The sequence below is a fragment of the Aedes aegypti genome, chromosome 2, assembly GCF_002204515.2.
Source record: "Aedes aegypti strain LVP_AGWG chromosome 2, AaegL5.0 Primary Assembly, whole genome shotgun sequence".
Classification (NCBI taxonomy): domain Eukaryota; kingdom Metazoa; phylum Arthropoda; class Insecta; order Diptera; family Culicidae; genus Aedes; species Aedes aegypti.
Genome location: NC_035108.1, coordinates 421,112,128 through 421,130,181, shown reverse-complemented (window position 1 = coordinate 421,130,181; position 18,054 = coordinate 421,112,128). Strand labels below are relative to the sequence as shown.

General features: G+C 36.4%; 1 protein-coding gene across 1 annotated transcript in view; it reads left to right on the top strand.

Moving 5' to 3' along the window:
* LOC5579502 (AF4/FMR2 family member 4) overlaps positions 1–18,054 on the top strand; it is a 238,298-nt gene that overhangs the window by 197,166 nt on the left and 23,078 nt on the right. The window lies entirely within an intron of this gene.

Here is an 18,054-nt window from a genome sequence, read left to right as displayed (position 1 = left end):
CAAGTTTTTATGGTATATTTCTTTTGATAAGTTAATGATAACACGTTTAAATATTTAAAAAATTTCCTCAGAATTTGTGAATTTTCGATGGTAAAGGGCGTAACCTCAAAACGGGCCCTACGATATTTTTTTTCAATTTTGCCCAGACATGCTTAACTTTAGAAAATGACTGATTAGCCTGGTTAGTTATTTTTCCGATAATAACGCTCTGGGGAGCACTGTGGCACTAGCTCAGAACGAAACGCATTGCCTCACTAGACGATGATGATGGTGATGATACAGCATGCGAAAAAAAGAGGCAATTCTCTTCACGAACAAAACTCACTCACTAAATTAGCAGATCTCCCAACAGAGCAAGAGAAAAACAAGTGCTGTATGCAATGAATGTGCGATTATTAAATCATTACCACAATTATCTCGTCAGGGTACGATCCACCGGTTGCAGCATGCTTCGAACAAGCAAACGGGAGTCTGATCATTCCTCGGCAATCTTCGGTACCACCCTCGACGAATGTGGTAATTGAATCTTCACGAAACGTAGAAAAGGGGGGCTACAGGTGTTTAATTTTTATGAACCTTTACTTTTTTCCGAAACCGAAGAAATGCAAAACCGATATACCATTGTGGGTAATTGTTTCACAAACGACACGCGACCGATGAAGCGTGCAACGTGCCAAACTGGTACGCAGTTAAATGCTTCTAGGTCGACGAATAATGCTCTACATGGGTTCTTCTGGCAAATTCTTGGCTAGAATGGGACACCAACAGTGACGATTCCCTAATCACAAATCTACCTTCATGATAGATGTACTCATAGATTAGCTTAGTGCTTAGATGCTGATCTTTCCCTCAGTTGGTACTTGGAAGTTACGAGAAAGATCAAATAGGAAATACCAGATAAGAATAGAATGGAACGAGCTCACCAACCCATTGGATGACAGTGATCCAGTCCTGCATCCATCAAAGTCGCTATTGTGTAAGCTTGTTTCAAACACCGCATAAACACCAGAACAAATCCCAAACATCATGAGAAGTAATACTATGACCAGGGATTGAATTCTGAAAAAAATGAGAGTATATCTCACTTATCGCTCTCTATAACAATCATGATCCGCAACACATCATAAAAGTCCGTTTATCGTCTTATACTACAGCTCTGATTACTTATAATAAAACCCATCTAAACAAGCTTCAAACCTGGGGGGAACTAATGCCATAGGATGTTCGGGGATTGTTTATCATGCTGGTAGAGTAAAACACCTACCGTAATCCGGGGGCAAATTGAGCACTGGAGCGAATTTGATCAGGTCGGTACCAAAAAACATTTCCTCCCAAGGATGCTGAAAATTTCGTTGGCACCACAGACATTCAATGTTTTCTAGTCTATGGATGTCTATTGATGATTTTGAACTATTTCATTTTTAGTAGGGTCAGTTTTGCATAGAAATATTCACACTTTTTGAAGGTGCAAGCAATACACTTGGAAATGTTGGTGTCAAACAATCCACTGGTGCTATGCCTACATGTCAATTTTGAGTGTACAAAATGTTGTGTAAGCTCAAGTATGAAGTACTGAACTCATTTTTGATATCATACAGCATAGCAAGTATAGTTTTTTGCTCATAAAACCGTTTATTCTCAAATAATGTGTTTATTTTAGGTAAAATTGCCTACATTTAGGCGTATTAGACAGATTTTTAAAGTTTGAGTTTGCAATAAAATGATCAAATTTCGCCCCAATGTGTTATTTTAATTTTTTGATATTGAAACTATTTTTATGATATGTTAAATATTATTTCGTGGAAAGTCGATTACATAAACTGATAAAGATCAGTGGAGTACTGATTTTGTAGAAATTTATTTGACAATATTTGAATTCCGAAGGACAACACAACCAAACATTGTAAAATAGTGATCAATTTGCCCCCGGATTACGGTACCTCATTAAGTTGATAAAAAAAACCGAATTTAGTACTATACCATTTAATTCCACTTCTGACTTCGAGTCTAGTACACGACACTGAAGACGGCCTTACAGTTGAGGTCGAAATACGCGTATCTGTCAAAGGATACAAACTCTAGTGGAATTAAATGGTATACAGGTTGGACTCGATTATCCAGAATATCGATTTTTTTTTCACTCCGGATAAACGAATCCTCCGGATAATCGAATCACTAAGAAAAAATTGAAATCTTCGATAAAAGAACATAAATTTAATCTGTTTTGTTGTTTTATTTATGTAATGCGGTGGCGTAGCCAGAAATTATTTCTAGGAACAGTAGGGGTCTTTACAAGAAAACATTTATTTTAATCAGCATACACAAAAACCACTTTTTCAAACCCCCTGCTCTTAAATACGTTCAAAACGGCAAAACCATTCATGTTGTATATTGCAATACCGAATTATCTCAGATTTATGCATAGAAATTGAAAAACAAAAACATCAAAAATCAAATTCCGGATAATCGAGTCTAAAATTCCGGATAATCGAATCCCGGATAATCGAGTCTCCGGATAATCGAGTCCGACCTGTAGTACTAAATTCGGTTTTTTCACCTACTTATAGGTATTCTACTAAACAGCTCGAAGATTTATTAACCTACCTCATTGATAAATAAGCAAGAAAATGTTATTTTTATCATCACTCTCTTTTGGGATTCTTCTTCGCTGCTGCTGTTTATCAAGCTTGTTACAACTTGCAAAACATTGCCGATCATGAACCGACGCATATGCAATGTTTTTCTTCGCTTGCTTTGATCGTGCTCTCTAAATCAATTGAGAACGAATTCTGCAATGCCTGTTCACGAGACAATTTCAGAAAATAATATGTTCAGATTTATATTGTTGCTAACCTAGTCATCCAAACATGACCACCGGTGGTGTATTGACGCTCATGAAGACGGTTTGCACCGCAGTCATACCTACAAGACAAAGAGTTGAATCGATAGAAACACTTGATTCGATGAGAAAAAAAAACTATGCGTTGGTGATCGGGCTTGCAAAAGAGTGGATGATTTAGTGTTTAGGTGTTTTTACGACGTGCGATCAAGTTTGATGATCTTCAATTGAGAGAATTAGATTTCATCGCTCGATGGACGATGGGCATGAAATGGTAGTTAGTCATTTTTTGACTTATATATGATTGGCGATTGAAGATTTTCGTATGATACTGAAAAAGCTATGAATGAATCAGTCTCAAACTGTTAGCTAACACATCTAGCTTCAGCATATTTCTTTATCCCGAAAAACTCCTTCAATATCAATAGTTTCCATTTGTTTTTCAGTATTTGTACACACTACTTTGACATTTTCCCGTTGTATTTTATAATTCGTGCTGATTGCGACATTTACTCCGAGCATGTACATTAGGGCTCATTTACATATTTCATAACGCTGAAAATGGCAATTTTTGACACCCACCCACCCCGATGTAACGCTTTTTGTATGAATATTCTATAAATTTTGTATGATCCGTAACACCAGAAGAACACCCACCCACCCCCATCAGCGTTATGAAATTTGTGAACAAGCCCTTAGCATGATTGACCGCCCGCAGTTGCTACTCCGGTATTACAAGAACAACTGTACTTACACAGGAAACCAACAGGACGCTACTGGGTATCAGTAGCATCTTCAATGTGTAAGTACTGGTGCTCTCATTATTATGACAAACAATAACGGCGCCGGCTGCGTCCGAATGCGGTTCAATTTGGGGATGGGAGGGAAATGTTGACGCGTTAAATTGCTTTATGAAAGCCGAGGAGTCCTCTGCACTTCCACGAGAAAACATTGGAAGTTTGAATATAGGAAGGGGTTCGTTTTGGTGAAACGATAAAAATATAATTTGAAATGAAAACGTGAGGATATACATTTCAATGTTTCTATCTTATACTGTGGAATCTGTTCTGATTGCCATTTAGGGAAAGTGTTATTGGTAATATCGAAAATTTCGATAACTTTCCCATTTTCAATCTATTTGAATGTTTTACCATAAAAGCTGGTTTGCTACTGACAAGAAATCGCCTATCTCGATGCGTGGAAAATTTCTTCCTAGAAATGGTCAAGAAAATCATATTTTTCTGATCGCAGTACGCAGTTGAGAAAAAATGTCACTTCAAAGGGGGCTCTCTCTAGGAAATTTCTTGACCAATTCAGTCAAGGAATTTCTTTACTTTTCTTGAGCGAAGCAGCATACTTAGCTTAAAGATTTATTCTATATATTACTGTTTAAACACACAAAACCTTTCGAAATTTGTCCTCCATTCATCCATATCTTTGAGTTCATGCTTGGGATACAATCACCAAAGTATCATTTTTAATATAATAAATAATCCACCGCGTTAACTAACTAAAAGAACCATCATTAAATTTGTGTCATATTAATTTGTTTTCTTCTTTTTATTTGCAGGTAAACGGAAATGACACAGTACATGCAAGTACACTATACCCATTACTCCCATCATTTACATATCAACATATTCATTCGGTGAACAACCAATGCGTTGGCCAAGGTTATCGATAAACCAAATCTTCCAGAGGCTCCATCCCATTACCCCGAACGCCATTACCCCGAACGCCACTACCCCGAATGGGTCACTACCCCGAAAGCCATTACCCCGAATGGGTCATTACCCCGAACGCCACTACCCCGAATGAGCCATTACCCCGAATAGTATGAGATACAGTACAGTATCTTGTTTTGCGTGCAAAAATGCGTCTCTAATGAAGGCTGGTAATTAATGGCACGTAAAATTCGTCGGTAAAATGTCCATCCTATATTTTCCCTTCAGCTATTCTTTCGAAATATCTTGATGGCAACCATATTCTTCTCATTCTTTCTGAGACAGTGCCTGTTTATCGGCTCAGTGGGCACCTTCGCAATTCAAGGGTTCATTCACAAATTTCATTTCGCCAAAAATAGCCAATTTTAACATCTACCCACCCCCTCGTACTTTTTTTTTTGTATGGAAATTCTACATATTGTGAATGGGCTGTAACATTTTGAGGACAACCACCCACAAACTCTTTTGCTCTCTTCAGCGTTACGAAATTTGTGAATGGGCTTTAATAAAATAAGCCTTTTATTGACTGAAAAGAATTCGAATCCATAACCCTCAATATGGTGTTGCATGCGTAATCACCGGTATTTGGACTTCTTGGTGGTGTTCATATTTCAATTTTGTTTTTGAACAAATATGTTTCTTTCTTATGAATATAGGTTGTGTCATAGCATCACGTTGTTACAGTGATCATTCACGTCATAGCTGCAAACATTTCACCAGAAATTTGCCCTTCTTTTTTAAATAGGCTGTTCTGTCACGTTTTTGTTGGATAAGCTAGTCACTAAGGGTCGTGGGTTCGAGGGTTCGAATCCCACCGGTCGAGGATCTTTTCGGGTTGGAAATTTTCTCGACTTCCCAGGGCATAAAGTATCTTCGTACCTGCCACACGATATACACATGCAAAAATGGTCATTGGCATAGCAAGTGTGCCATAGGGGCAAGTGTGCCACCCCTGCTTTTTATAAAAACTACAATATATATTTTCTCTTTGAGCTTAACAATATGTTCCCTTATAGTTCATAATACAATGATCAAAATATGATTAAAATTGCTCTCTATTTCACGTAATTACATCGACTTTTGCAAAGGCAATCAAATTTGAGTGGATTTTTATAAGATTTCGTTGTTTCTAAATAGCATGGTGAAAGGTAAATTATTAACAGATTTTTCTAACGTACTGTACATCGTGAAACTATTCAAATGTGTAAGTTATTGTGGCATTTGAACAAAAAAAGTATTTAGTTTTACATACGAAATACAGTTTAGTTGAAATGTATACTTATTGGGGCAAGTGTGCCATCTATTTGGTAAACAAAAATTGTTGGAGTGAAATTTATAAAAATGTAAACACCATCATCCAAATCATAATAATAAACCAAAATGAGGCACCAGTAGTAGTTTCTGGAGTATAGTAGGGGAATAACTGACATTTTTGCCCCCAAAGTGATTTTTTCTCAAAATATTCAATGATAACATGTTTTTCGGCTTATTGAGTACCGTTTTTCATATCTACATCATTATTTTACCGTTATTTAGTGCTGATCTAGTTTAATATTATACATATTCGCCGTAATATAAGGGTAATACATATATTGTATTGAATGGAGACAAAAATAACCATTTTAGTTATTCGAATTGAGTAATAGGGAGTACGCAGTAGTTTTGAACCTTGATATAAAGCATCCCCTCATTACGGTAAACTTAAAATTATTTTTTTAAATTATCGATTAGCGTCTGTTTTGTAAGTAATATTAATAGGAAGTAAAGAAAATTTCATTACAAGTAGAATTACATGCGATGTTCATTCGGTGGCCGTATTGCCCCATATGGGTGGCACACTTGCCCCATAGTGTCGAAAAATAGGTTATTTTGGATGATATTTGAGAAGCTCCAAAACTAATACTTTTGAAATTATTTTCTTTTCAAATGGCACAGTGGTTATGAAAAGATGTGAAACTAACATCATCAGGCTAAATTGGTGGATTTTATAAGCTTTATGCAAAGTTAGAGAACAATTTGCTTAAGGTGGCACACTTGCCCCAAATTCCGCTAGTAAGCTCTCAGTTAATAACTGTGGAAGTGCTCACAAGAACACTAAACTGAGAAGCAGGCTTTGTCCCAGTTGGGACGTTACGCCAGAAAGAAGAAAGAAGAAGAAGAAGTCACTAAGCTTTTTATAAAGGAATATATCTTGAAGGCATTCACTAAAGTGATTCCTGCTATAATTCTAATCGGAAATTTTCCCTATCTTTTATCTTCTTGTATTAAAACAGACAGGTCTCGTATGGATTTACTCACCTCTTTTCTGCCATTCTCATTTCTTCATTATCTTGAATCATACAAATATTTTTTTTGTGGTTATCTCACAGAAATTCAAATTAATGATCCCACAAATCAACAAAAATTCTGACTGTAGCGTCAATCAGAGGCCGTCGATTTTTCTAACATGTACAAGTGTACAAGTGCGATAGCGGAACGGTCGTCTATTAGGTTGGTTTTAGGCGGGTTCCATAGAACAACACTTGCAGCGACTATCTCAGGGTGAACTTTCATTACCATCGTTTACAAAACAAAATCTTTAAGAAGATCTTAATCTTAATGCCCGACACCTATAAAAATGAGTAAAGGAAGTGGCTACCGAGTTCCAATAAGAGACTTTACTACATCCTAATTTTGTGCATATTTTAGCTATCCTTCTCATAATAAATTCACCCTTCTTTTAGAAATAGGCTGTTCTTCAGAGCACTGCAATGTGGCTGTGTGAATCTTCCCGAAATTAGAGGACCAAACTTAGTGTGTAAAAATTATTTGCTGAACAACTAGCTGCTTTTTTATCTTCTAATATTTGAAAAATACATTTTTGAACCAAACTCGTGAAATACTCAAAAGGAATCGTACAATTATCTCCCCACTCTCTAACTAGAATATGTCTCAAAATGTTATCCATTCGGGGTAATGGCGTTCGGGGTAGTGACCCATTCGGGGTAGTGGCGTTCGGGGTAATGACCCATTCGGGGTAATGGCTTTCGGGGTAATGGCTTTCGGGGTAATGGCGTTCGGGGTAGTGGCATTCGGGGTAGTGGCGTTCGGGGAAGTGTCATAGAATCCTTCCAGATCCATAATTTCTTAATTATTATTGCGTTATTTTGCATATGTAAAAACTGCATTATCATGCAGCTGCCGTCCTCAACATGGAAAGCGAATTAAATGCCTTTTTTTCTCCATTGGACAGTGCTTGAAGTTCACGGCTGACTGGCACCTGTCATGCGAACTCGATCGAGCTCAATCCAACAGGTGAAACCTCCGGTTATCGAGACGTGCGTCCTTCCTGCAACGTTCATCGATACAAATTATTACACTAGCAGAGTTTTTCGAGGTGAATAAACCTTGAGGGTAGTTTCAATCAGCTAATAAATCTGCTTCGATGAAGAGTTCCTGGAAATTATCAATACAGTCCGAGAATCGAGACTCTCTAGCGATCCCCGGAATCTTCTCATGTGATTAGGGTATGTGAATTATGCTGCCGTTATACGCATAAATGTCCCATGTTCCAAAATATGAAACTGAGAAAAACGCGATTAAAGATTTTCGCACATATATGCTCCGTATTGGTGAAGGTTATGACAAATTTGAATAATTTCTTCATAATAATATGAGGCAATGGGTGTTTTTTATAGTCAAGAATTGGTTTTTGCGAAAGAATTTGAATTTTGCTATGAAATTCAAAGTGGGACGGTTATGCCTAGAAAAACCGCGTTTTGGGGGAATTTCTACGCATAAGAGTCCCACTAATTGTAGCTGACCGATTTTGTCCAATCACATTGCTCTTGATGGTTAGTTTGACGAGAGTTTAATACCGAAAATGGAAAATGTGTATTGTAAAGCCTATATTGAGGGTCCAGACGAGGGCTCGTGTGGCATGTAGCAAAGTGGAGCCGTATATGGGTATGTGAATCAATATGGTTATTAGACTGATGCAAATTTTGAAGTTTTTGCTCCCCCATGCTTAAACGGTGGTTTTTATGGTAAAAATGATCCTTCCAAAATTTGAAGTGATTCGGAAGAAATTTGATTGTGCACACGCTATTTGAAGTTTATATGGAAATTACTATGGGAAAGGCAAACCTTTTGTGTTCAGTCCTCTAACTGCTCGTCATAATAATCTATGGAAAAGTGAACACACCCATCTCACGTGAAAACTTCCCAGCTACAACTTTGCTGAAGACCACATTTTAAGGGACGTAAGGATAATTTGTTATTATTGATAACAAAGTCTAAATCATGCTGAGATGATCATTCAATTACATTAAGAGCAACACTGTTTTTCTTGCTGTAGAACATAGTAGCCTGGATTACTTTGATCTATTCTCCCCGCCAGGAGCACCACTGTTGCCTGCCGAACAGTTGGTGAAGCATGCTACATTAGGGTGGGGCTTATTTCCAAAAATCTTCCGTAGTCAGGATTTACAAAGTGGAAAATGACCATCGGTCCCAAAATAACATCCTGTGAAAAAATGAGAACCCTTAAGGGCAAAAAATCACCTCAAAATTGCAATATCTCCACTCCTTTAGATGATATTTGACGAAATATATTTTATGCATGCGATTTTTGGCCCTTGAATAGGTTACGCTGACTGATTACTATGAACCCTAATAAGCACATGAATTGCTGGGGAGGATTCCTTTGCTAGTAGAATGGAACAAAGAAGAATGAGAGAAAGAACAAAGGACACAGAAGAATGTAAGGAGGGGTGGATTAAACAGGTGGGAGGGTGTAACTGATGATATTATATTAGAATCAACTACGGAACCGTGAAAATATCTCGGTTGGATGTATGAGATGTGATTATATGCAAGTTTAACACTAATTTAGTATGTTAGAATGTCCGTTTGATATAACTCCAGCAATTGCTTTTATAATCTGAGAGAAATAACAGAGGGGGCCTAAATCCATACAGGCTCAAAATCCGTACACTTTATACAAATAGAAGGAGTTTTTTATGAAGTGGAAGAGTTTAGATTCATTTCTTAGGTGTTCGGAATTTGATCCCGCACAATATATCCTTATTAGGTAAATCCATAAACGATTTCTGCTTTCTAGCAATAACACTTCCTCTTAGAATTTCCACAGGAATATCTGGATTAGAATGCCATTTCAGCAATTAATTGCGTTTGGGCTTCCAATACTTCACTTTCACCACAACACCTCCAACACAACTTCGGACGAACGAAAATGCAGTTGAAGTTCAATACATCGTTCTACATCTGTATTTAAAATCGATGTACATAAAAAACAGCAGAAGGAAAAAATCGATAGTCAAAATTCAAATTAGTGCACGAACTTCTATAGGGTGCAAGAGATAAAGCACTTCAGGTTGCAAACTTCTCGAATAAAACCAAAATAAACTCTTCACAGTTCTAAAACATTTTTAGGAATTGCGACAGAGCTTCTTCTTCTTTCTGGCATTACATCCCCACTGAAACAGAGCCTGCTTCTCAGCTTAGTGTTCTTATGAGCACTTCCACAGTTATTAACTGAGAGCTTACTATGCCAATGACCATTTTTGCATGCGTATATCATGTGGCAGGTACGAAGATACTTTATGCCCTGGGAAGTCGAGAAAATTTCCAACCCGAAAAGATCCTCGACCGGTGGGATTCGAACCCACGACCTTCAGCTTGGTCTTGCTGATTAGCTGCGCGTTTACCGCTACGGCTAACTGGGCCCCGCAACAGAGTGACAGAGCTACATGAAGGAATTTTCACAGGATGTCCTATGTATATATAAATAATTATATAAATTGGTTATCAACTCAATATATATTGCGTGAGGCTGAATTTCCAGGATGTATATTTTGCAACGTTCCCTTTCGATAAATTGCCATCATCATTCAGGAAAAAAACACAACCAAACGATTATTAAACTAAAGCAGTAAAGTGGACATGCATTGATCTATATCTACCAGGAGAATATTGATGAAACTTCGCATGGAGTTGAGGACATTTTAGCCGTTACTGCAATTTTTCCATAAAGAGTAATCTAAAATCGTATGCATGGGTCGAAAACTAGAGATGGTTCAAAAAATGGTGCTTTTCCCCTACTAGAAGAAAAATTGTTCGAAATATTTCTGAACAAGATAATATTAAATAGAAGTCAATATAATCATCGTTTTCTACTGGAAGTTTTTTCCATTTCAGATTTTTCAAGATTCCTCAGTTACACTCAAGATATCACTAGTTTCACCCTCCCACCTGTTTAACACACCCCACCTTACATTCTTCTGTGTTCTTTGTTCTTTCTCTCATTGTTCTTTGCTCTTTGTTCCAATCAACTAGCATAGGAATTCTCCCCAGTTATTCATATGCTTATTCGGGTTCATAGTAATCAGCCAGCGTATCCTATTCAAGGGCCAAAAATCGCATGCATAAAATATATTTCGTCAAATATCATCTAAAGGAGTGGAGATATTGCAATTTTGAGGTGATTTTTTGCCCTTAAGGGTCCTAAAATCACCAAAAGAAGCTGAAAAGCATACCAAAATTTTTCAGAGTTTACTAAAATGGGAAAACTGCACATACGCCCTTTGCGCCACCTCTAAACCTTCACCAAAAATTCTCATTTTTTCACAAGATGTTATTTTGGGACCGATGATCATTTTCCACTTTGTAAATCCTGACTACGGAAGATTTTTGGAAATAAGCCCCACCCTAATGCTACATGCAAACCAACTTTATGATGATGAATAACAATTTATCCTGATGTCCAATCAAAAAGTAGTCTTCGGCAAAGTTGTAGCTAGGAGGATTTAATATAAGAAGCATTTGTTCACTTTTCCATAAAATATTATGATGAAGAGATAGAGAGCTGAACACAAAAGATTGGCGTTTTCCATAGTAATCTCCATACAAACTTCAAATGGCGTGTGCACAGCCAAATTTCTTCCGAATCACCTCAAACTTTGGGAGGATGCTATTTACTATAATTAAAATCGTTTAAGCATAGGGGAGCAAACATTTCAAAATTTGCATCACTCTAATGGTTATACAGGTTGGTAATTGCTGGGCATGGCGTACCATTGGTACCATGTGTACCTGAAGGAACAAAATAGATCCCTTTGAGTGGTTCATAGCCTCCAATTGTAAAAGTTCCTGTGCTGAGGCTTACAGAGCCTGACACAAACCCCCTAGATTTCAGGAGGACCATTCCCCCTAATGTTTGGAGGGCCATAGAGCACAGTTTAGCTTAGAGTTTTACTCTGGCACTCGGACGATGATCAGCCGCCGCCCCTGACAATGGTACGCCATGCAAGTATTTACCACCCAAAGGAACCATAATGTGGCATTCAATTTTCAATTAGTTGTAGTTTCTTTAAAAAAAATCGTTAACATGAATACAACTTCACACCGCACAAAAATACAAGCAACAGAAAAAATGTGATTAAGACATGAACTCAGAAAAGCAGAAACATCAAACCAATATACATGGTCAAGCAAGTTGCTGAAACTAGATAAAATTTTCCGTCGAATGCATCTGGATGCATCCAATTACATTCAATTTTCAAAAAGTTTCAAGCATTTTTATTTAGGAAAAATTTCGCCTAACTCAATTATTCAGTTTATCCCCTGTACAACAGTCTTAGTACACTATTGTATGAAACAGGCAGTGTTCCACATGGGATGTAAAGCCAAAGAAAAAAAATGATATAAAATGATGATATTTTCCAAATGACTTTGGAAAATACATAGTGGGACAGATATGCGTAGAAATTCAGTAGCGAGACAGTTATGCGTAGAAATTCAACAGTGGGACAAATTGACTTGGTATGCTTTTCATAGAGTGTTCGAACAAAGTATATGTTTTTGAATTGTTTTATAATAATATAGGTTAAAATAGACTTTTTGGCTACAAAAACTAAAAAATGACAAAAAGTAACATGGGACAATTATGCGTATAACGGCAGTATGTATCATATCCTATCGAAATGTCACAAAAGGCCACAGCTCTTCTTTCAAGTCCGGTTCACGCTATATGGCAAATGTCCAACCGAAATAGCATTTGAGAATAAAATGAATCATCGCATACAAAACTTTATGATGATAAAACTGACTCGCCGTTGTATGGCTCGGTTATGAATGGCAATCGGGCAGTGATGGTAATAATTCAATTAGACGTTAGCAATGGCATTATTCAATTGATTCACGCTCTACGATGTGATATTAGGGTGGTCCAAATAAAAAAAATGAAAAGCTTAACTTCCTTATCTCTTTCAAGACATTCCTGATAGAGATAGCGTTTTGTCAGTGCTGTAAAGTTTTACCAGTGCTGTACACATTTGACATTTTGCGCGACGTTCGTTTCATTGCCATGGTCAGTAGCCATTTGATTTTTCTGCATGATTCGCTACCATCACCTCTTACACACAGCACGAGCGGTAGAATGAACATCGAGAATCACAAAAAACTGTCAATTGAATGTGGTCTGACTCGATGACTTTTGCAGAAACCATAAGTTTTGCAGAATACAGACGTGTCGGATCATAACCAACATGAATAGTTTGATCTTGCTTGTTATGTCGAATGTGACCCACATACAGTGCAAGCAGTGCTTATTACGAAAAATGATAGGAACAAACAATACCGTAACGTTTTCTAGCGAAGCATTCAATTGACATTTTGTTTCTGTTATTCGTTTTATCGCTCGTGTTTAGAATGTTTAAGGGAAGCGCTGCCGAATATCAGCGAAAACGTGTCGACTACCGTGATTGCCTACAACACTGGTTTTGTCAAATTTTCAGCGCTTATGATTAAAATGTGGCTCAAAGACGAGGTAGGTTTATATGGATATAACTATAGGGGAAATTAGATGAATTGTTCTTAACACTGTAATACCGTAATCCGGGGTAAGATTCATCAGAATTCAGGATATTTCTTCGCCCATGACTGGCTTTAGGACATTTAGTCGAATGACATTTGGTCGAAAGTACATTACGTCGAAGGGGCATTTGGTCGAATGGACGATTGGTCGAATGACTAGAAAATTTCGTTGAAATATTATTAGGTAATAGTTGATCGAAAAATCGTTCGGTTCACCAGATATAAAACCAAACTAGATTTTTTGCACAATGGATGATATTAAGTTTATTTTGAACAAATACATTGTTCATCAGAAATCAATAACGAATCTACATGAGAATTATCAACTACGTTTTACAACATGGATATTATATGTGCTGGTGTCTAAATAGGATATTTTTTCTTGAAAATGTTTATATTCATCAGAAATTTTTGGAATGGAAGACGAGACGTTTCATTTCACTCAAATTTGTAGAAGTTAAATTATTGTGTCTAATTGTTGCTCAACGATGAAAATACAATGATATGTTGAATTCATTATTCTTTTGAAATATCATCATTCTTTTGAAATATCATCATTCTTTGGGGAAAAAATCCTCCTAAATAATCTCGTTTCTCAGTTTTTGGAATGTTAAACATTGTTGAACTTATTATTCTTACAAAATTTCATCGTTGTGTATATACAATTGATAATCCTTATCCAATGACAACTTCCAGAGTGAGTGATCGGTATCTTTATTAGCTATCAAGTTTTACAGTGGACCTTAGGTAAAAATATGAAATGCGGGGACCAGTCCTGATATAGTTGACCGTAGCACAATTTGGTCTCCTTGAAGAGTTTACATATAATGCACTCTTATACGTAGAATATAGTTTTAGGAAACGATTGTGCGAAGTGCATCAAATAGGATATGTTTTCCTACTCATGGTGAATTATTGTTGTGATTGTGACTTCCAGATAAATTAAAATCCTTGGGCAATCGTGTGGTTTTAATAACGGAGTCTTGGTGACTTCGATTGATAATTCGTTGATAATCAATTCAATCGAAAATAATCAAATAAGAGAGTTGTTTTTATCCGGTGTATCATGTGAAGTGAGGCTGGTCGATTTAGGTGACAAAAATTGACTTGCTTCCATTTGAGATCAGTAAGTCGCGGTTCATCCAATTAAATCACTTTTGTCCAGATGTCTATTCGACCAAATGTAATTTAGAATGAACGCCATTCAACCAAACGTCATTCGACAAAATGCCATAGGCTCCCATGACTATATACTGTATTGTATTTTGTTTTTTTGAAAACTTTAAGCATATTTAGGAAAATGTTTTGTTTATTTTTTTCAGTTCACTGATTTGAGGTAATATTGATCATCTAATTAAACTAACTAAATTCATGGCCTCTAAAGCCGAGTATGTAGTCCAATTTCTTACAAATAATTTACTTTTTGAGTTATTTTAAAATTTTAACAGCTTGATTCGCGGAATACGCCTTAAAGTTGTCAATTTCCTAAGCATTATAAAATTCACACATAAACGACCTCATTTTTTAGAAAAAAAAATCTCTTATTATTATGAGTCTATGAATATAAGAAAGATAAGCAGCATTTATACATCGAACGTCTATCAACGAAAAATGTTGATGCGTACTTGTTCCTAGCAGAATCATTCCAATCAATGTTATATCCATAGCTCTTTGGCTTTCAATTTTTCTAAAATGTCAATGTTTGACAATCATTTCGCATATCTTCCCAAAAAAGTCAAAATTAATTAAAAAAAAAACTCTAATTGACCAGAATGTGTACCTATTTTTTTGTATACTATGAAGTAAAGCTAAGGATTTATTAGAGAATATTGCAATTTAATGGAATCAATTATTTGATATTCTTTGAGCATTATTTTAGATATCTATGAATTTTTCTTAGAACTACATGAAGAGTAATCTTATCAAATATGATGTTGTGAACATGTTAATCCTACGATAATTTTTAATATATTGACGTACACTCAGTTTTTTTTTCTCAAAGTCCAGTCATCTTGAATGTTCAGACATGTTCGAAATTCTTCGAATATTATTTATTCACCGACTATTATTGAGGACTGTTGGTAAATATTTCAGTCATTCAAAATGTTTATAACTTGTTAGAAATTTTGCAAATATTTGCATTGATACACCGCATACTTAGAATTTTGTAGAGTATATCATCCACTAAACATGTTTGAAACTTATTGAAATATTTTAAATTATTATTTGGTGTATCGATCTCAATTCTCGAGGTTGCTACTTTGAGTTTATAGATGAAAACTTATCAAAACTTATAACCTACTACACGGGCTATTTGGCGGTAAAAAGTCCAATTAATAATTCATCCCCTAGGTGGCGCTAGTGAAAATAAATATTCAATATTCTTTACCTGAAGTTCCTTATCAACTAAAAAGTTAGTGTCTTCGGCATGGATATTCAGCAGATTGAGGGCTATCTGGAGCTAAAAAGTCTTTGGCATGGCTGTTCAGCAAATCAGACAGCCGTCTGGGGTGAAGAGTCTGATTGAGAATTTTCCCGCTAGGTGGCGTTAATGACATATTTTCTTAATCGTCTGCGTCTCAACCATCATTTGTATTAGCTAAATTCTAGCTGCTAGGAGTTTGTTGTCTTCGACAACGGTATTCAGCAGATTGCTATCTGAAAGCCTATCTATCTACAGGGTGTCCGCAAATTATCCGTACAAACTTTGAAGACCTGGCTCTATACAATCAAGCATAATAAATTCAATATTCTTGCATGGTTTTAAACATTGGCTTATTATATTCTTAGGAAATAAGTTTGACACATTTCCGATTTCAAATGATTGCAAAACCAATCCAAATGTATTGAGGTGTCTTAAAGGGAGCTGTTTTCTGAGCTTTATGACGGAAGAGAAATGTCCATAGAACTCACTGGAATTGAACCGTACAATTTTCTATTTCCAGTCTAACTTGAAGCCACTAACCTGTAGATTACTTCAATTAATAATAGGACATTTGGATTCATCTCTTTTAGGTTTTAGGAATAACACATCCCCAGTATGACTAGCGGCCCTCAGGAAAAACGTCTCTGAAAAATTTAAATTTGCCTATCTCAGTAACAAGCAATCATTTCGAAATTTTTTAAAGTTGTATTTTGTGTTAACATATAGATGTATTATAAAAGGTACATGGACATTGATTTTTCATTGTTTTCGATGTGAGATCATCTTTCCAATATTTTGCTGTTCGGATAATTTGCGGACACCCTGTATGCTATCTGAAGGTGAAAAAAATGTCAACTGTTTGAATAACTTGTTGGTAATAATTTCTGTCGGCCGAACATTGGCGCCAATATTTTTCATCTCCAGATAGCCTTCAATCAGATGAATATCTTAGCCGAAGGTAGAGAAGATTGAAGACTTATTTATACTAGCGCTAGCAAGTGAATGAGTTCCTAATCAGACTCTTCACTACCACTACTCTTGATCTGCTGAACTGCTTTGCCGAAGACACCAACCTTCTAGCAGATAAGCGTCTTAAGGTATACACAATTGAAGACAATTTGTTACTAGCGCCACCTAGCGGATAAATTCCCAATAAGATTTTTCAAATCCATTTTTGCTTCTAAGAATCTTGAGGTAGAGAAAATTGAAGATTTATTTTTACTAGCGCCACCTAGCGGATGAATTTCTAAGTTGAAATTTTACCGACTATCTGGACCTGCTGAACAGCTTTGCCGAAGACTGGTGTCTTCTAGCTTCTAGCTGAAAAGGGTTTTACGATACAGATGATTGAAGAAAATTTGTCACTAGCGCCACCTAGAGGATGAATCCTCAATCAGATTGTTCGTCTTCAGATAACTCTTGATCTCTTATTATCTTTGCCGAAGACATCAACCTTCCAGCTCATTTGGATGTTGAAATATCCGTTTGAGGCCAATTTCGGACCCCTTATGTCCACGCTTTTTCCGTTGCCTAGAAAAAGGGGAGGGGCTTCCTCACTCAAGGATCGCAAGACGAACAAACCGCAATTACTTCAAAATGTATTTCAAATTAATTGATCTACTGCTCTCCGAATTGTGGCTATTTAAAAATTCAAGGTTCATCTCGGGCTTTTAAGGGATAAATAATGTTGCTGAAGAGAGCAGTTCAATCCGACGAATTGGAAAACAGGTACCTATTCGTCAATTTGTTTGTCCAGTCCCCAAACGCAAATCGCGCAGACGTTTCCTTTTTCCAATTGATTGAAATTTTGGACATGTATCGAGGACGACTCAATATGACATTTCTCTTCAAATTTTTGCTAAAATTTCCTAGGCTTCGTTTTGTAAAGGGCCTATTATATAAAACAAATTTTATCTTTTGAAAATTTCTAGCTCAAAAACGATACATTTGGTTAAAAACTTCGCATTTCAAGTTACTACCCAGATATAAAAAAATAAATCTCTTAGATAGCCCAGGCAACGCATGATGATATATGGCACGGTATAAATGTATAAAAATATATAAATGCCTTATGGTGCATGTAGGTATATTGCCTCCAATTTGGACTCTTATGCTCTATCGTATCCAATTTTTGTGTTTACTTGGAAACCGTCCGAATAAGCGGCGGAGAATTCTTTTACATAAAACTTACT